Source organism: Apium graveolens, chromosome 4, assembly GCF_009905375.1.
Source record: "Apium graveolens cultivar Ventura chromosome 4, ASM990537v1, whole genome shotgun sequence".
NCBI classification, from domain to species: Eukaryota; Viridiplantae; Streptophyta; class Magnoliopsida; order Apiales; family Apiaceae; genus Apium; species Apium graveolens.
In genome coordinates, this window is record NC_133650.1 from 200,765,706 (window position 1) to 200,785,586 (window position 19,881).

The window sequence follows — 19,881 nt, forward strand, 5'->3', positions numbered from 1 at the left end:
ACAAACAAAACTGGAGCATCCCATGGAGATACACTCGGCCTTATAACTCCTTTATCCAATAGTTCTTGTAATTGCTTGGCTAATTCCTTCATTTCTACTGGTTCCATACGATAAGGTTCCTTTAATACAGGTTCCACGCCGGGCGCTAAGTCGATAGAAAATTCGATTTGATGATCAGGCAGCAATCCAGGAAGTTCGTCAGGAAATACATCGGGAAATTCGCTAACTATTGGAATACTTCCAATATTCGGAGTCTCCTTAGATCTATCAATTACATGAGCCAAATACCCTTCACACCCTTGTCTTAACAGTCTTTTAGCTTGAATCATTGTCAAAAACGTTTTAACTTGCTTCTGTCCTTTAAACTCGACTCTCTTTCCTTGAGGGGATTTAAGAATCACTTTCTTCTTCTTACAATCTATCTGAGCACCATGCTCTGCTAACCAATCCATTCCTAATATAACTTCAAATTCTCCTAATTGGAAAGGTATGAGGGAAGCAGGGAAACTATAGCCTGAAATCTCTGCTTTACACTGAGGGCAAACATCTTTAACAGATACTCGTTCTTGATTAGCCAAAATGATAGATAAGGGTTCAACTAACAGTTCAATTTCACAATTTAACTTTCCAATAAAGGATTCAGATATGAAAGATCTAGTAGCTCCGTAATCAAATAGCACTTTAGCATTGATGTTGTTGATAAAAAGCGTACATGCCACAACTTCATAACTCTAAACAGCATCCTTGATATTCATGTTGAATGTCCGGGCCTGAGCAGGATAGGAGGGAGGAAACACTGGAGTTGCAGATTCAGAAGGTCGATTTGAAGGAAGTTGAAGAATTGGAACAGAAGATGCCATTGCTTGATTGAAAGGTACGGCTGTCAATTGCATCAACTTGTTGTTTCTGGGATTCTTGCAATCCCTCGACATGTGACCAGTCTTTCCACACTTAAAATATGTAACAGAAGGCTTTAGGTTCCGGCACTCATTCGCATAATGACTTTTCATATTGCACTTGAAACAGACTATGTTGGCCTTATTACAAATACCTGTGTGTTTCTTGTTACAGAATTTACACTCCGGATTTGTTGCTTGCTGGAATCTATGCCCTTGAATCCTATTCCTCTGACTCTTATTATCACCTTTCTTAAAGCTTCGGGATCCTCCTTGGTTCTGGAATCCAAACTTCTTGAAATTCTTTCCACTTTGTCTTCCTTGAGCCGATCCTTCTCCACTATTTCCAAACTTTCTTTTCTTACTCTCTTTTTCCTTTAAATTTTGGTCACTTTCTCCTTCAATCACTGTTAGGAATATGTGTATTAGTTTGATGATAAGTTAAACAAAACACTTATATCGAAATCTAGTGTTTGTAGCCTCAACGGATAAGACCATTTTGGCTATGCGTTGAAGGAGTAGCTTTACTTAGAAATAAGTTTAGTATTGTAGCACATTTCATTCTCTGTATTTAAGTTGTAATTCTTAAATGTTGTGGGAAATTATCAGTCATGTTGACTACTAATGGATATGCAAATAGGAGGGCTAATTGTAAATATTTCATGCCTTGTAATTTTGTATAAGTGAAGTAGTATCAACTGATATTAAAGGCCTTCAACGGATGAGAAACAAAGCTTCAACGGATGTCTCTAAAGCTTCAACGGATAACATCCATCAACGGATGAATGCATCAACGGATAAAGCTTCAACTGCTAATGCATCAACGGATAAAGTTTCAACGGATAAAGCTTTAACGGATAAAGCATCAACGGATGAAAGCTTCAACGGATGCTTAGTTCAATAGCAGTTGATAGTGACAATTCATAAGCTGACAGAGGCACATGGGTTGACAGAGACAAACTGGAATGTGGCAGCCTCTAGGAGGAATCAAGAAAATGCAGCATTTCCATTCTGGTGCAAACAAGGAAGTATTCAAAGATTCATAGCTAAACCTAAATTGCATTGGATAGAGAAATGAAGAAGAAACATGTGAAGAATCTTTTAATTGTATTTTACAATTTTGTCTTCACTTGTAAACTTGGTGATATATAAACCAAGTAGCAGCTAGTAATTAGAGTGTGAATTTTCCAGAGTTGTTTAGAAAAATCCAGAGAGAAAATCATCTAGTTTGTACTAGGACGCAGCTGTGATTTAATTCTTTGAATCACAGATTTTCTGAAATAACACATCTCTGGTGGAACAACAAATCCACCAGAAAAGTTTTTAAGTCTGTTGTGTTCTTTACATTTGTGTTTGAATATATATTTGTCTGCATTAGCTGAAAGCAATTCACACACACTTGTTCATCAAAACACAATAGCCCAGAAACTGCTCAAAACTTGAAAAAGTTTTGAGATTTACATTCAACCCCCTTCTGTAAATCTCATTGTTAGTTCACTGGGAATAACAATTGGTATCAGAGCAAGCTCTTAACATACAAAGAGTTTAAAGATCTATTCTGCTAACATCATGAGTAAGAAGGATATTGGTGTAAAGTTTCCAATCCTGGAAAGAGATAACTATCATCACTGGAAAGTGAAGATGCATTTACATCTTCTCTCTCAAGATGAAAGCTACATCAACTGCATTGAAAATGGTCCTCACATCCCTCACAAGGTGGCCACAGCTGCTACTGCAACAGTTGTTGTTGGACAGTCTATTCCCAAGCCAAAAGCAGAATGGACTGTTGAAGATATTGAAGAGGTTCACAAGGACAATAAAGCCATGAACATTTTGTTTAATGGCCTAGATCAAGATATGTTTGACAATGTCATTAACAACCAAACTGCTAAGGAAATTTGGGATACTATGCAACTTATCTGTGAAGGTACTGAGCAAGTTAGAGAAAACAAAATGCAGCTTCTCATTCAACAGTATGAATATTTTCATTTTGAAGAAGGAGAATCATTGAATGATACCTTCAATAGATTTCAGAAACTGTTGAATGGATTGAAGCTGTATGGCAGAGTGTACCAAGTCAAGGACTCCAATTTAAAATTTCTGAGGTCTCTACCAAAGGAATGGAAGCCCATGACTGTTTCTCTAAGAAATTCTCAAGATTATAAGGACTTCACACTTAAAAGATTATATGGAATTTTGAAGACATATGAACTTGAGATGGAGCAAGATGAGCTGTTGGAAAAGGGAAAGAGAAATGGAGGATCAGTTGCACTTTTAGCTGACAATGAGAAGATTGAAGCCAGGAATGAGGAGAAGACAATGCCAAGTCTTAAAATTGGCACAAGCAAATCAGAATCAAGCAAGGGAAATGAGCAAGTAGCTGAGGATGAAGACAATTCCAGTCAAGATGACTCTGATGATGTTGATGAACATCTGGCTTTTCTATCCAGGAGGTTTGCAAAGATGAAATTCAGGAAAAATATAAAATTCACTAAGTCAAACAAAAACATGGTGGACAAATCCAAGTTCAAATGTTATAACTGTGGCATTAGTGGACACTTTGCAAATGAGTGTAGGAAGCCAACCTCTTATAAGAAGAAATTTGAGCAAGTTGATTACAAAAAGAAGTATTTTGATTTGCTCAAACAAAAGGAAAGAGCTTTTCTCACTCAAGATGATTGGGCAGCAGATGGAGCCAATGAAGATGATGATATGGAATATGTCAACCTAGCCCTGATGGCTAATTCTGATGAAAATGAAACTAGTTCATCAAGCAACCAGGTAATTACTACTGATCTCTCTCAGCTTTCTAAGATTGAATGCAATGAAGCCATAAATGATATGTCCAATGAATTATATCATTTGTGTGTTTCCCTTAAATCACTAGCTAAAGAAAACACAAGAATCAAAGAGAATAACTTGTTTTTAAGTGATAGGAATGCTGTGTTAGAGAATCAGGTAATTGAGCTTGAAAAGATTAAAATTAAATGCTTGACTGTTGAGAGTGAACTAGAAGAAGCTGTTAAGAAAGTAGAAATTCTTTCTAAACAGTTAGAAAGTGAGCAAGAGGTAATCAAGGCCTGGAAAACATCTAGGGATGTTAGTGCTCAGATTGTCAAGGTTGAGGGAATTGAATCATTCTGTGAGAATGCCTGGAAGAAAAACAAAAAGGAGTTAGAATTAATTGATGGATTGTCAACGAATGTGGAATCAACGGATGATGAAAGTTATCCATTGAAGGAAGAAAAAGAGCATCCGTTGAAGGCTCATCAATTAAAACAGGCAAGTGATTCTAAAAAGAAAAATCTCAATAAGAAGGATGGTTCAACTTTCAAGAACTTTGTCAAAGAAGGAGCTAGCACATCCAAAGATGCCAGTAAGGTGAATATAGGACACATGACTTTAGATCAGCTGAAAAATAGGCTTAAATTGGTTGAGGATAAAAAGGAAACTAAAATAAAATCTAATAGAAATGGGAAGGTAGGGATTAATAAACACAACAATTACACACCTGATAAGTATGCTCCTAGAAAAAGCTATGTGCATTGTAAAAGTGTTAATCATCTATCTGATAACTGCAAATCTGTTAAGAATGCTCCCATGCCTTTAACTCCCTCCATGCCTAACATGTCTATGTCACCTCTGCATGCTATGCCTGTTATGTCTCATCAGAATCCTCATGCACATTTTGCAAACATGCCATATGTTTATAATCCTTATTTTACAGCATTCAGTATACCTCAGATGCCATACAACATGCCTATGTGGAATAATATGTTTGCACAATCCATGCCTTATCAAATTCAATCAAATGTGCTAAATGATTCTGTGACTAACCCTACACTTCAACCAACTACATCTAAGACCAAGGTTGAACCAAAGGTACCTAAGTCAAAAGATGCAGGAGGAATGAAGTCTAGGAAAAAGACTAACAAGGCTGGACCCAAGGAAACTTGGGTACCAAAATCAACTTGATTGATTTTGTTGTGTGCATGGAAAAAGAAGGAATCTATGGTACTTGGACAGTGGCTGTTCAAGACACATGACAGGAGATTTCACCATGCTCACAGAGTTCAAGGAGAGAGCTGGCCCTAGCATAACCTTTGGAAATGACAGCAAAGGGTTCACTATGGGATATGGCTTGATTTCAAAAGAAAATGTCATCATTGATGAAGTTGCATTAGTTGATGGTCTCAAACACAATCTATTGAGCATCAGTCAACTATGTGACAAAGGGAATACTGTTTCCTTCAATTCTGAAGCCTGTGTTGTCACAAGTAAGAGGGACAACAAAGTGGTTCTAACTGGAGTTAGAAAAGGGAATGTGTACTTAGCTGACTTCAACTCTACAGATTCAGAATCAATCACTTGTCTTCTCAGCAAAGCAAGTCCAGATGAAAGTTGGTTATGGCACAAGAAGCTATCCCATTTGAATTTCAAGACAATGAATGATCTAGTCAAAAAGGACTTAGTTAGAGGAATTCCTCTAGTGGAATTCACAAGGGATGGACTATGTGATGCTTGTCAGAAAGGAAAGCAAAAGAATGCATCATTCAGTAAGAAGCTTGAATCTGCAATTGATGAACCATTACAACTGCTACACATGGATCTTTTTGGACCAGTCAATATATTGTCAATTTCAAGGAAAAGATATTTCCTAGTGATTGTAGATGATTTCTCAAAGTTTTCATGGGTTTATTTCCTTGGATCAAAGGATGAAGCTAGTGAAATCATCATCAACCATATCAAGCAAGTCAACAATCATCCAGATTTCAAAGTAAGGAATATCAGGAGTGACAATGGAACTGAGTTCAAGAATACAACCATGAAGTTGTTCTGTGAAGAATATGGGATCATGCATGAGTTCTCAGCTCCAAGGACTCCACAACAAAATGGTGTGGTGGAAAGGAAGAACAGATCACTAATCGAAGCTGCAAGAACAATGCTTGAAGAGTCAAAACTCCCAACATACTTTTGGGCTGAGGCTGTTAACTGTGCATGTTACACTCAGAATATTTCTCTAATTAATCAGGCAAAAGGCATGACTCCCTATCAATTGTTCAAGAGAAGAAAACCAACTTTAAACTTTCTGCATGTTTTTGGTTGCAAATGTTACATTTTAAGGAATCAACTTGATCACAAAGGGAAGTTTGATGCAAAGGCTGATGAAGGAATATTTGTTGGTTATTCTGCTGGAAAATCATATAGAGTCTACAATCTAAGAAACAACATTGTCATGGAACCTATGCATGTTGTGTTTGATGATAAAAAGATTGATGGACTAACAGATGAGGGACATCATGAAGGACTCAAATTTGACAACATTGAGATATATTGTGATGATAGTGAAGATGAAAATGATGGAGAAGGCACCTCGAAAAGAATTCAAAATCTGCCTTTGGATAATGCACAGAATGCTGCATCCGTTGAAAGTCATAATTCAGCTTCCGTTGATAGAAGCAATGAAGCATCCGTTGAAAGACAAAGTGCATCATCCGTTGAAGTTCATAATGAAGCATCCGTTGATCACAGTCTGTCAACGGATAATCATTTCACTTCATCAGTTGATAGAACTCTCAATTCCTTTCAAAGGATCAGCAACTCTGGGGGAGTTTCAACCAATCAACATTCTATCTCACATCATGACAATACTGAGGCAACCTCATCTAGAACTAATCTACCACCTCAAAGGAAATGGACCAAGAATCACCCTTTTGAGCTAATCATTGGTGATGCTACATCTAAAGTGCAAACTAGAAGGGCTACTCAAGATGAATGTCTGTATAGTAGCTTTCTATCACAGGAGGAACCTAAGAGAGTGGAAGAAGCTCTATTGGATCCAGATTGGATTTTAGCAATGCAAGAGGAGCTAAACCAATTTGAAAGGAACAAAGTATGGAAGCTGGTACCCAAGCCAAAGAACAAGAGTTCTATTGACACAAAATGGGTATTCAGAAACAAGATGGATGAAAATGGCATTGTCATAAGGAATAAAGCCAGATTGGTTGCTAATGGCTATTCTCAAAAAGAGGGAATAGATTTTGATGAGACATTTGCTCCAGTTGTCAGAATTGAAGCCATCAGAATCTTTCTAGCCTATGCAGCCCATGCCAACTTCAAGAGTGCATTTCTGAATGGGGAATTGGAGGAAGAAGTTTATGTAAGCCAACCTCCAGGATTTGAAGATCCAAATTTTCCAGACTATGTGTATTATCTGTTGAAAGCACTCTATGGACTAAAGCAAGCACCTAGAGCCTGGTATGAGACTTTGTCAAAATTTCTTCTAGTTAATCACTTCACAAGAGGTACTGTTGACAAAACTCTTTTCTTTAGAAATGTTAATGGCTCTACAATACTTGTTCAAATTTATGTAGATGATATTATATTTGGATCTACAGATGATAAGCTTTGTAAAAAGTTTGCTAAGTTAATGCAAAGTAAATATGAAATGAGCATGATGGGAGAGCTAACTTATTTTCTTGGTTTACAAGTTAAACAAGTTAGTGGTGGAATTTTCATTAGTCAAACTAAATATATTTATGATCTTTTAAAGAAGTTTGACTTAATGGATTGTTCATCTGCAAAAACTCACATGGCCACTGCCACCAAGCTTGAATTAAACAAGGCTAAAAAGTCTGTAGACATTTCAAGTTATAGAGGCATGGTTGGCTCACTTTTATATTTAACTGCTAGTAGACCTGATATAATGTTTTCTACATGTCTCTGTGCTAGATTTCAAGCTGACCCTAAAGAGTCTCACTTAGTGGCTATTAAAAGGATTTTCAGATATCTCAAAGGGACTCCAAATCTAGGAATTTGGTACCCTAGAGAGTCTGGTTTTGATCTAATTGGCTACTCAGATGCAGATTATGCAGGTTGTAAAATAGACAGGAAAAGCACAAACGGCACCTGTCAATTTCTAGGGAATAAGCTTGTGTCATGGTTCAGCAAGAAGCAAAATTATGTTTCAACATCAACAGCTAAAGTTGAGTACATTCTTGCTGGTAGTTGCTGTGCACAGATACTGTGGATGAGAAATCAACTATTTGACTATGTACTAACTGTTGACAAAATTCCCATATTCTGTGACAACACACGTGCCATTGCCATTACTGAAAATCCAGTGCAGCACTCAAGAACCAAGCACATTGACATCAAGTACCACTTCATAAGGGAACATGTGATGAAAGGTACAGTGGAACTTCATTTTGTTCCAAGTGAAAAGCAGATTGCAGACATATTTACCAAGCCACTTGATGAATCAACATTCACAAGATTAGTAAGTGAGCTAGGTATGCTTAATTATTCATAAATTCATGTCCTCATTAAAATCTGCTTTGAAGCCTGAAATGAATTTGTGGCAAGAACAAAATTGGCTTTAAGTAAAGATTATTCTATCAATGGATATTCCCTATCCATTGAAAGCCAAAATTGTTCTATCAACGGATGTTTATTATCCGTTGAAACAGAAATATATTTCTGGTAATTTTATCCTTCAATGGATAAAACAATGTTAATCTTCAACGGATAACTATTTACCTCATCCGTTGAAGTGTCACATCAGTTACTTTAAGTGAGTCACAGCCGTTGATTTGTTTACTTAACCGTTGATACATATATACACTGTTGTATGTATTTGTATTAAAGGCAGTTTTCTGAATTTCTACAGTTTTCTTTATTTTCAAACGGTTGTAATTTATTTAAAAGTATCATTTAATCATTTTATTTACGTTTTAATTCGAGGAAGTGTAAAAACCCATTGAATTCTTATTTTCACTTTACGTTTTCTTGTAATTTTTACTCTCTTTCTCTCCCAAAACTCTCAATCTTTTCTCTGCAACCTCTACTCACAACAATGGCACCAGTAGTCAAGATTATGTCTCAGTCTAGCTTTGTTTATGAAAAGAACAATTTCGTAGCCTTGGTGGAAAAGAATGAAGCCCATTCAGATTATCACAAGATGATGGACTTCATCAAGAACTGCAAACTAAGCTATGCAATGCTGGAAGCCCCAATTATCTATTGTGAGGTAATTGAGGAGATTTGGACAACTGCAGAGTTCAACTCCACAGATATGACCATTGCTTTCTCTCTCAAAGGTAAGGATTATTGTATTAACTGTGATGATATACAGTCATGCTTTAAGTTACCTGAGAATAATGCCATGACACCACACACTGATAATAATGTATCTGCTATGTTAGATTCCATAGGCTATTCTTTTGATTCTGCTAGTTTAGGGAGCATTAGAAGAAAGGGCCTTAGGAAAGAATGGAGTTTTCTTGGAGATGCCTTTATCAAGGTTTTCTCTGGGAAGATTAGCAATTTTGATGCCATAACTTCATCTCTTGTTAATATGCTCTATATGCTAGTTTCTGATAGGTACTTTAATTTTAGCAACTATGTCATACTAGAATTAGGTTCCAGGTTAGGTAACAAAGCTAATAGACCTCATAACATCTACTATGCTAGATTCTTTATGTTATTGGCTAACCATGTTGCTGAAGGTTTGGTCATAACTAATGAGAGCAATAAACTCAAATGTTGGGCACAAGAGAAAAGGGTCCTTGCAGGCCTTTTGAGAATTAACCTCAACAGCCAGGTGCCATTGGTATATTTACCAATAATGAATGCACCTCAGGTAAGTGAGGTAAATACTTCTGCAACTCCTACATCTTCCACCCCCATTGTTTCTTTGCCTTCTAGTGTGGCAATGGAATCTGTGTCTTTGTCCCAATAGATTCCTACCAAAGCCACCAAAACTAAAATTCCAAAACACAAGTCAAAGAAAACCACATCTGTTATCTCTCAAAAGACAACAGTTGTAACAACTACCATAAACCCTGAAGGGAGTGAACAGGGTGTGAGTGGTGAGGGGAGGGGTGAACATCAAGAAACCCCCCAGGATAAGGTGGGAAAGGTGAGTGGTACCCTAGCCAGCCAAGCCACAGTTTCTCAAAAGACTGTGGTGGTTCAAAAGGAGTCAAACACATCCCTAGTTGCATCCTCCCAAAAGGATGTAGCTATTGAAAATATTCCCCAACCAGGGACACAGAACAAAAGAGGGAGGGACACTGAAGCCACACATTCACCTGTCAAAGCTTTATCAAGAAGAAAGAAGGCTAAAACCCTAGTTTCCACACAAGGAGCACACACTGCACAGATACATCCACCTGTATCTTTGCCTTCTCAAATTCAGCTTGATGTGGCTCTAGCAAATGTGGAGTCACAGCCCCATTCTCTCATAATAGACACACAACAATCACCAAATTCTCCATCACCATCTCTGGATGTGGATATGATATTCACATCAATTCCTGATTCTCCCTCTTTAAAACTCAGGGAGGAGCCCCACTCAAATCCTGGTGATCATCATCTGTTAGATGACTTGTTGGATCATCAGCCAATTCTTTCAGACTTAGTTGAAGAATTTGTGTCACCTCACTTAAAATCAATTCACACAGATTCAACAATTATGTCACTTTCAATATCTACATATTTTCCTTCTTCAACGGATATCTCTCATCCGTTGACAAGTGGTTGTTCTTCGACGGATAAGCTTAACAGCAGTTATCCGTTGATATCATCAGTTTCCACTTCAACGGATACTCCCTATCCGTTGATGGTCTCTACACATATAACTGATTCAATTCCAAGTGTAGAAGACATGGTTACTGTACAATCACATCTAGGATTGAGGGAAAGGAGTGATAATTTGAGTGAGAGGCTGGGTTGCTCCCAGGCAAAAGGAGAGGTTGAGAGTCAAAATATGCATGTTATTTCTTCCAGCATGGCAAAAGTAAGTGAGGGGAGTGCCACCTTAGTAGGGGAGGGTGAGGGTGTGTGTGAGCCAGGGGAGCCCCTGATGCAAGAATATAGAGAAAATGAGAGAAAAGCAGATATAGAAGCTATAAGGGTGGATCCAGCCATTGCTAGTGAGTCAATGATTGTGGATGATGCTGAAAAGGAAAGACAATTTCAGCAACATTACAAAGCTGAAATTGATAACATTTCCTTGGATGCTGACACTTTTACTCATCCTGTTTCAGCCTATCAACTGTTGGCTGCTCAGGGCAATGTGGAGGCAGAGCAGACTTTGAACATAGTGCACACCTCAGAATCTCTTCAAAGAGATAAAGCTGCTGTTAATAGGATGCCTTCTCAAGCTGGTGAGCCATCTGAAGAATTTGAATTAAATTCTAATGATGATGACTCTAATTCTTTGGGTGGGAGCATGAACTTAGGGGGAGATGCAGACCCAAGTTCCGTTCGAGATTTACCTGAATGGGCATGGACAAAGAAATCTACACCAGGACAGTTTGGTGTAGCTTTGGTCAAGCAAGTAATGGCTATTCAAAAGGCCCATCAGGAGACTATAGATGCTGGTACAAAGGCTATTCTTCAAGCTCATCTAGACTCTCTGCATCTCTTACAGTTGCAGCATATCAGACAGAATTTAAGTGTGGATGAAATATTGCTGATCTGAAATCCTACAATTCTGAGAAGTTGGATTCAGTTATGCCTTATGGTACTATGCAAGATTTGTTGCTGAGATTGAGGAGAGAATCTGATGCTGACAAGAGGCTGGCCAAGTTGGAAGATAGAGTTCAAATCATTGAAGACTATGTGGTCACCATTCTTCAAAATCAACAATCTCAGACAAATCTACTATTGCAGCTGGCAAAAGCACAAGGCTTGACCCCTGTCCTTGATGATAACAAAAAGGGGGAGAATAAAAGGGAAGGGGAAGGAGAGCCATCAACAACAGTTCAAATATCTAAAGTGTTAGTTCCTGCCATCACCACTTCTTCAACTCTTCAAATCAAAGGAAAGCTTGATGGAATTGATCTAATCCAGATAGCAGCAGCTGAGATGAAAGTCAAAGAGCAAAGGAAGAAAATTGATGAAAGGATGCAACAAATCTTTGGTTCTACAACTTCTAAATCACAATCTGTGAAGCATATCACAAAGGTGGAGCCAATCATTATGGAGCTCAAGCCAGTAAGGAGGAATAAGGTTGGAGAGACTTCTTCCAAGAATCTGAAACCTATGGTTCTCAAGCCCAACAACAGATCCAATAAGGACTCTACAAAGAACCCTCTAAGCCTTGCTCAGTTGAAAGAAGTGGACTTTCCTCTTCCAAAGCCTGATGAAGACAAGGTTTTGGGTGGTAATATCTTGAAGCACAAGGAGACCAAGGATGTGGTTGAAAGGATGAACATGGCCATTATCTTTAGAGAGGGAAAGACTATATGGTGATACAAGGACATCCCAAATTCTCAATAGCCAAGAGGGAAGAAGCCAGAAGGTTAAAGGAAGAAGCTAAAAAGCTAAAGGCTGACAAAAGAGCACAAGCAAAGCTTGAAAAACAGCTAAAGTCAAGTCAAGCTGAAGAAAAGAAAGAAATTGAAGACAAGAGTGAAGATGTAGGTATGGGGGACATGATTAGTGATGATGTGGAAGAAAGAAGTAAGGAAAGAAAGGAATGGCAGAAAGGGAACAGAAAGAAGGCCAATGCAAAAAGGAAGATGGTAGATGAAACTGAAGAAACCCAATCAAAATCCAAACCACTACCTTCTATTCCTAAACCCATTGTGCCTAACCCCTTCATAAACATCCATGGTGAAACAATCACTCCTAAGGAGGAACCAATTGATTGGGACACCATCAAATTGCCCACCTTCTTAACCACTTCTCCACCATCAAAGAAACAGAAAAGGAAAATCAAATTAACACCTCCTCTAACCTCAATCAAATTCACTCAAAAGCCTAAGCCTAAGCCACAAGCCTCAAAGGATGATTATGTTCACATTTGTGACATAAAGGAATTTTCAGACATTGAACTGTATCTGGATGAGCTGGAGGAAGTAAGGGGAATAGATGCCTACAGACAGCTTCCAGAAAGACTACTGTTCAAATATAAAGGAAGTGGGGAAAGGACTTGGCCTCTCTACAGGATTCCGAATGAAGGCTATTCTACCTTGGTTAGAGTCTACTCAGCCATAAAAAAGGATTCTGGCTTTACCAGGACTGCCAAAACTGAGATTCTCAACAAGATTGCCAGCATAAGGAAAACTTGGTGGGAGCCCAATGCCTTGCCTAGAATATTACTCATCCAAGAGAGAGGAATTACAATTCATAAATCACCTCATTGTTTGATGGAGTTCAGAGACAATAAAGGAGTCAGAAGATTTTTCAGACTTGAAGATCAGCTCAAGATTGCCAGTAATGAAACTCTCATGGATATGCAATCTAAGTTGGACATTAATGAAGAAGATGAAGCTGAATTCTACAGACAACTCCAACTCCAAATAGAGGAGAATGACAGGAGGCTAGGGAAGAAAACAAGGGATCAAAGGAAAAGAAATTAATCTGCTCAGGCTAAAGGAGCACCCTTGGAAACAATGTAATTCTTCAATTCTATCTCAGTATACACACTTTTGCAGCACTTTTGAATTTCTACTTTATTTCAGTTCATATGTTTGTTAAGTGTTTTGTTATCATCAAGTTAAACCCAAATTTATGCCTACAGTTCTAGTAGACATAAATAGGGGGAGATTGTTAGGAATATGTGTATTAGTTTGATGATAATTTAAACAAAACACTTAAGTAGAAATCTAGTGTTTGTAGCCTCAACGGATAAGACCATTTTGGCTATCCGTTGAAGGAGTAGCTTTACTTAGAAATAAGTTTAGTATTGTAGCACATTTCATTCTCTGTATTTAAGTTGTAATTCTTAAATGTTGTGGGAAATTATCAGTCATGTTGACTACTAGTGGATATGCAAATAGGAGGGCTAATTATAAATATTTCATGCCTTGTAATTTTGTATAAGTGAAGTAGTATCAACTGATATTAAAGGCCTTCAACAGATGAGAAACAAAGCTTCAACGGATATCTCTAAAGCTTCAACGGATAACATCCATCAACGGATGAATGCATCAACGGATAAAGCTTCAACTGCTAATGCATCAACGGATAAAGCTTCAACGGATAAAGCTTCAACAGAGAAAGCATCAACGGATGAAAGCTTCAACAGATGCTTAGTTCAATAGCAGTTGATAGTGACAATTCATAAGCTGACAGAGGCACTGGGTTGACAGAGACAAACTGGAATGTGGCAGCCTCTTGGAGGAATCAAAAAAATGCAGCATTTCCATTCTGGTGCAAACAAGGAAGTATTCAAAGATTCATAGCTAAACCTAAATTGCATTGGATAGAGAAATGAAGAAGAAACATGTGAAGAATCTTTTAATTGTATTTTACAGTTTTGTCTTCACTTGTAAACTTGGTGATATATAAACCAAATAGCAGCTAGTAATTAGAGTGTGAATTTTCCAGAGCTGTTTAGAAAAATCCAGAGAGAAAATCATCTAGTTTGTACTAGGACGCAGCTGTGATTTAATTCTTTGAATCACAGATTTTCTAAAATAATACATCTCTGGCGGAACAACAAATCCACCAAAAAAGTTTTTAAGTCTGTTGTGTTCTTTACATTTGTGTTTGAATATATATCTGTCTGTATTAGCTGAAAGCAATTCACACACACTTGTTCATCAAAACACAATAGCCCAGACACTGCTCAAAACTTGAAAAAGTTTTGAGATTTACATTCAACCCCCCTTCTGTAAATCTCATTGTTAGTTCACTGGGAATAACAATCACCATTGCCTTTTGGACCACTTCAGCATATGTGGCCAATTTAAAAGCAGTCACTCTGCTTCGTAGCCAAGGCTTTAATCCTTGTTGAAATCTTTTTGCTCTCTTCTCATCCGTGTCCACATAATCTCCAACAAACCTAGCCAATTCGGTGAATTTCTTCTCGTACTCTCCCACGGTCATTCCTTCTTGCTTCAATTCAAAGAACTTTAATTCCATTTGAGTCAGCATATACCTCGGGAAATACTTGTCTAGGAAAATCTTCTTGAATCTATCCCAAGAAATAACTTCTCCTTCTTTTAGAGCACGGGCTGACTCTCACCAATAGTTCGCTTCGCCTTTCAGAAAATAAGACGCGTAATCGACCTTTGTTTCTTCCCTAACAACATCTAGCGTGAAGGCTTTTTCCATCTCTTTAAGCCAAGATTGAGCTTCTACAGGGTCTTAAATTCCACAAAACTCTGGGGGTTTCACAGCTTGGAACGATTTGAAAGTCGTAGGGGTTGGTGGTGGAGGTGGTTGTTGAAGTTGTTGCTGAAGAAGTTGTTGTTGTTGAGCAAGGGTAACAGATTGTTGGTGAAGTATTTGCATAAGTTGAGCCAAGTTGGGTGGTGGATCTTCATGATCCCTGGTGTTGGTGTTGCAGGCTCTACGAGGAGGCATGATTCTGATTGTAGACATGAAATGTTTATTCACAGTTCAATAATTGCATAGACAAGTTATAGCAAGGGTAAATATTAAGCACTGAGATTTTATTCAACAGATATCTTAGGAAAGGATTAAACATGATCAAGTTTTTAAAGAGGTCAACAGAATTTAATCAACAATTTTTATCTAAGCAAGTATATAACATGGTAATGAGATGGCAATATCATAAGGATAATCAAAGTGCAAATAAAGTCTTTCCGAAACAATTTGGGTACAAGGTATAAATGGAAATCAAAGTACTAATCAACAACAATGCTGAAGATAGGTAGACTATATGATAGTCTAATGGGATGGTGATGGGGGAACAGGGGCACGGAGATGGCTAATCACTCGGCGGAGCTCGTCAGCAATGGCGGTAAGAGCAATCTGACCCTCTCTCTCTCACGGCATGGAATCATCAATGCCAATCTGTCCTCAGCCATCTGGATGATCTCCTTAAGTCTGGCTATCAGTCGGGGTCGATTGGGCTCGTCATCAAAGTTCTCACGTTACAACTGATCCACCCTACGTCGAAGATTTGCGTTCTCGCCTTCCAGTCGATCAACCATAAGTACCATCTGCTCGTACATGGAGAATGGCACAGTAGAAGGGAATCCGGGAGTCGATGAGGATGATGCCTAACAATCAGTTATATATATACACGGTTATAAATAAAAGGGTCGGAAAACCTATAGATTCTAACGCCCCAAAAACCCAAATGATCTAAGTTCATCTTATTCTCTAAATTTCTATCTTATATTCTTTTATCTTATGTTGTTCAGTGACTCAAACCTGTAGCTCTGATACCAAAGCTATGACGGACCCACTAATACTAACTAGCAATAATAGAGATAAACAAAGCAGTAACGGATTACAGCTAGTTAATTAATATTACAGAACCATAAATCCAAGTCCCCGAATCTACAGGTAAGAGTTTGAACTACATCTAAACAACTAATAATACAAAAGTCTAATATCCAAGGTCAAATACATCTACAAATTTTAAATTCCCAAAAGTTCTCTAAACCTTAGGGAACAACCAGTTCCCTACTTGCTCCAACATCTGACGCTATGCATGCCCTGAACCATCACAATTCTTACGCGCGGTCTGCTTGAAACGAGGCATCTTCGGGCTTATCTGAAGGGATAACATCAATAACAATATTAATGAGCAAAACGCTCAGCAAGTGAATAATAGGGTACAACAGTTCATCATATGCTCAATTAAACAATAACAGAAGGTAAATCAACAATATAAATTTGTCAAGTAAAGTTCAAGATTTTAACAAGTGAATGGAATTGAAATCACACAGCGCTATGAGCAATGAGGGGTGATCAGCCCACATCAAAGCTCTGAACCACACAACAAGTGATTCACAACCATTGAGGATCATCGGCACACATTGGCCATATAAAACCATCATGCTCCCTGCTACTGAGGTTTTAAAACTTTAACAGTGGCTGGCGCCTCAATCTTATTATATCATTCAATTCCTTTTTAATAACTCATTTCAAAAAAAAGGTTCTTGATCAAGGATAATATAACAAGGGGAAAAGACAAGGTTTGAATGAGAGGATGATAATAGTGTTTGGGTTTCCAAAGGAAATGAATCTAATGTATGAGGGTTTTAGGTTCCACTGGATATATTAAGGAACCATTTGTAGGGGGTATTCACAGAGATACGAGGAAAAGGGGTCAATTCAAGTATGGAAGCGATTAACTAAGTTCAAGATCCAATTATTGAGTGATGTAGGGACTAGTCAATGTTTTTAAATGATAATCATACTTTCGCAGGGTGTTCAACCACAAGAAACAGAATTATAAAGAATAGTTGAGAGTTCACTTGCCTGAACTACGCTTATTGAGTACTTGAATGGTATCGTCTAGGGGTTCCTTTCCTGGCCTCCTACTTGAACCTATAATAAATTGTATCCTCGTCATAACTTTTGCTAACTACCCTTTCGCGTATATTATATATATACACACACATATAAAAAAATATATATATATATTATAACGACCGTAAAATTTTAATATAATGATTATTTGTTTATGTGCTATTTATGTGAAAGTAGAGAATAAATATATATAATTATATATTTATTCAAGTCTGATGTATTTCAGAGGAATTGTGATAAAGTGAATTATGGATTTATTGATGCTATAATAGCATTATAATATTTAAAGATGGAAATTTAAATGTGAAATTGAAATGTGATCATGGAAATTGAAAAGTGGAAAAGTGGGAATTATGGAAATATGAGAAGTTAGTTAGAAAAAATTAAAATATGTGATATTTATATGCTAAAGTGTGATTTAAGTGATTATTAGTATGTTTGAAATTTATTTATGTGATTATTAGAGTGCTTGGAAATTTATTTATGAAATTCTAAGTGAATATTGAAAAATAAAGTGTGAATAAATGTTTATTTAAATTTCTGAAAAATAGTGGGAAAACAATAATTTTTTTATTATTGTTCTAAAATCATTATTTTGGTATTAAAAACTTTATAATAATGTGAAAGTGAGTATTTTGGGCTATTTCCTATTTTTAATTCGAATTAAGAACTGTTTTTGCACTTTTCGTAGTCAAACTTGTAAAATTCATACAAAAATAACCGTGCATCAGAAAAATATTTTAAAAATATGCACGCAAAGCTAGTTTCATGATCTTTATTTTAAAAATATAATTTGCATCTTTTCCAGAATTTACTGAACTGCTTTCTAATAATAAAAAAAATGATTTCAGCATTATTAGAATTAAAAGTAGAATAGTTTTAAATGGTGAAAAGACTGTTTTGCCCTTGTATTTGTTTATAACAGCAACACCCACTTCTCTTCCCTTTCATTACAGCCGAACTCCATCTCTCTCTTGTTCTTCTCTATCAAACTTTCTCTCTCTAAAAGATTCATCAGATGCAAAGCCTTAATTTACATTAATTTCAAGGATTTAGCTAGCAATCTCTTCCTTTTTCTCTCCTAAAACCATCTGCACCATTAAAGTAAGTGTTTGTCACTTGTCATACTAAAGTTCTGAATTAGTTTCTTGGGGTTTTGATTCAATATGATGGTATATATGTATGTAATGACTTAAAGCAAATATGAAGGTAGTGGTTTTGTGTGTGTGTAACCTCTGCAGCTCGAGGACTTTTTATCATGGCTGCCACCACCCACACTCGGCCGAGAGCTTGTAGTGTGGAGATGGTTTAGTTTCTTGTTAGTTTATATAATTACTTTTATTGTTGTATGATTAATCATAATTGCATGTTGAGTTAAAGGCTTGCATGTTAGATTATTTTGTGTTTGTTAATCGACTTGACACTACACCATATATGACCTATCGCAACCCCCTCCCTAAAGAATGTTACCTAAAATGTTACCTTAGATAGGATAGTTATGAGCTAATTTAACATTGTTTTTTTATGTTACCTTAGCCAAAGACAAGGCGTTACATTAGCTACAAAGTGTTACAGCTTCAAACATATTTGTGAAAGTGTTACCTTAGAGTATTAAAATATAAATATAATATTTCCTTAAGAGATTAAATATTAATTTAAATTTGAATAGGGAGATACATGATACATGAATATTTTATGTAGATCTTTTTAAAAAAAATCAAAATAATAATTTCAAAAGTAATATATTTTAAATATATATATGTAATATGAATTGAAAGTAAAAATAAAATAACTAGTGTAGATATTAACATGAGGACTACACTCAAATTTTCGAAATAAAAAATATTACAAATGTGACAGGAATTTATATAAAAAATAAAATATAAAAAGAGTATAACCATTTAAATATTATTTATTACAAAATATTTTTGTTTTGCTCCCAGATAGTCCAAATTATGGGCTTGGGCTTGTAATTTTCAGACTCGGGCTTCTAATTTTCAGACCGGGGAATTTTTGGGAAAAAGCCGCCCAAAATTTTTCAGAGAGTTCAAAAATTTGGCTAAGGCGGCTAAACACTCCCTCTTATTCTTTCTACCCAGACTGCTGAACACCCCCTCCTCTAAACACTCTATCTTCCCACATTATCTCTCTCACTCTCTCTCTCTCTCACCACTCGCTACCACCATCTCTTGCTGTCACCTACTCTCCTTAGTAAGTAATTAAGGTTTCATCTCAAATTAGGGCTAATTGGGTTTCATCTCAAATTAGGGCTAATTGGGTTTCATCTCAAATTAGGGCTTCTTCATTTCATTTCGGGTCTTCTTCATTTTCAGCCTTTGATTTAAGGTATTTTTGATTTATGTTTCTCTCTATAGTTTCGTTATTTATTGGATAAATGTTGTTTGTATATTTTTATTTTTTTATTTTTTAATTTTATTTTAAATTTTGTTGTGAGATTTTATATATGTCGGGTTTAAATCTATTTTGTTGTGATATTTTCAATTTTGTTGTGATATCTTTTTTATAATTGTGTTTATGTATTGCTTATGTGCCTCACTGCTACTCTGTTTTCTAATTCATATATAATGTGTGTGTTTTTTTTAATCAGAACAAAGCAGGAGAGATGATTTAGAATCACTTGGATATGTTCTCATGTATTTCTAAGAGGAAGGTAGCTATGTTTTTTTATTGATTACACCTGTAACTGCAACAATACTTATCTTTTTGTTAAGCATATGTT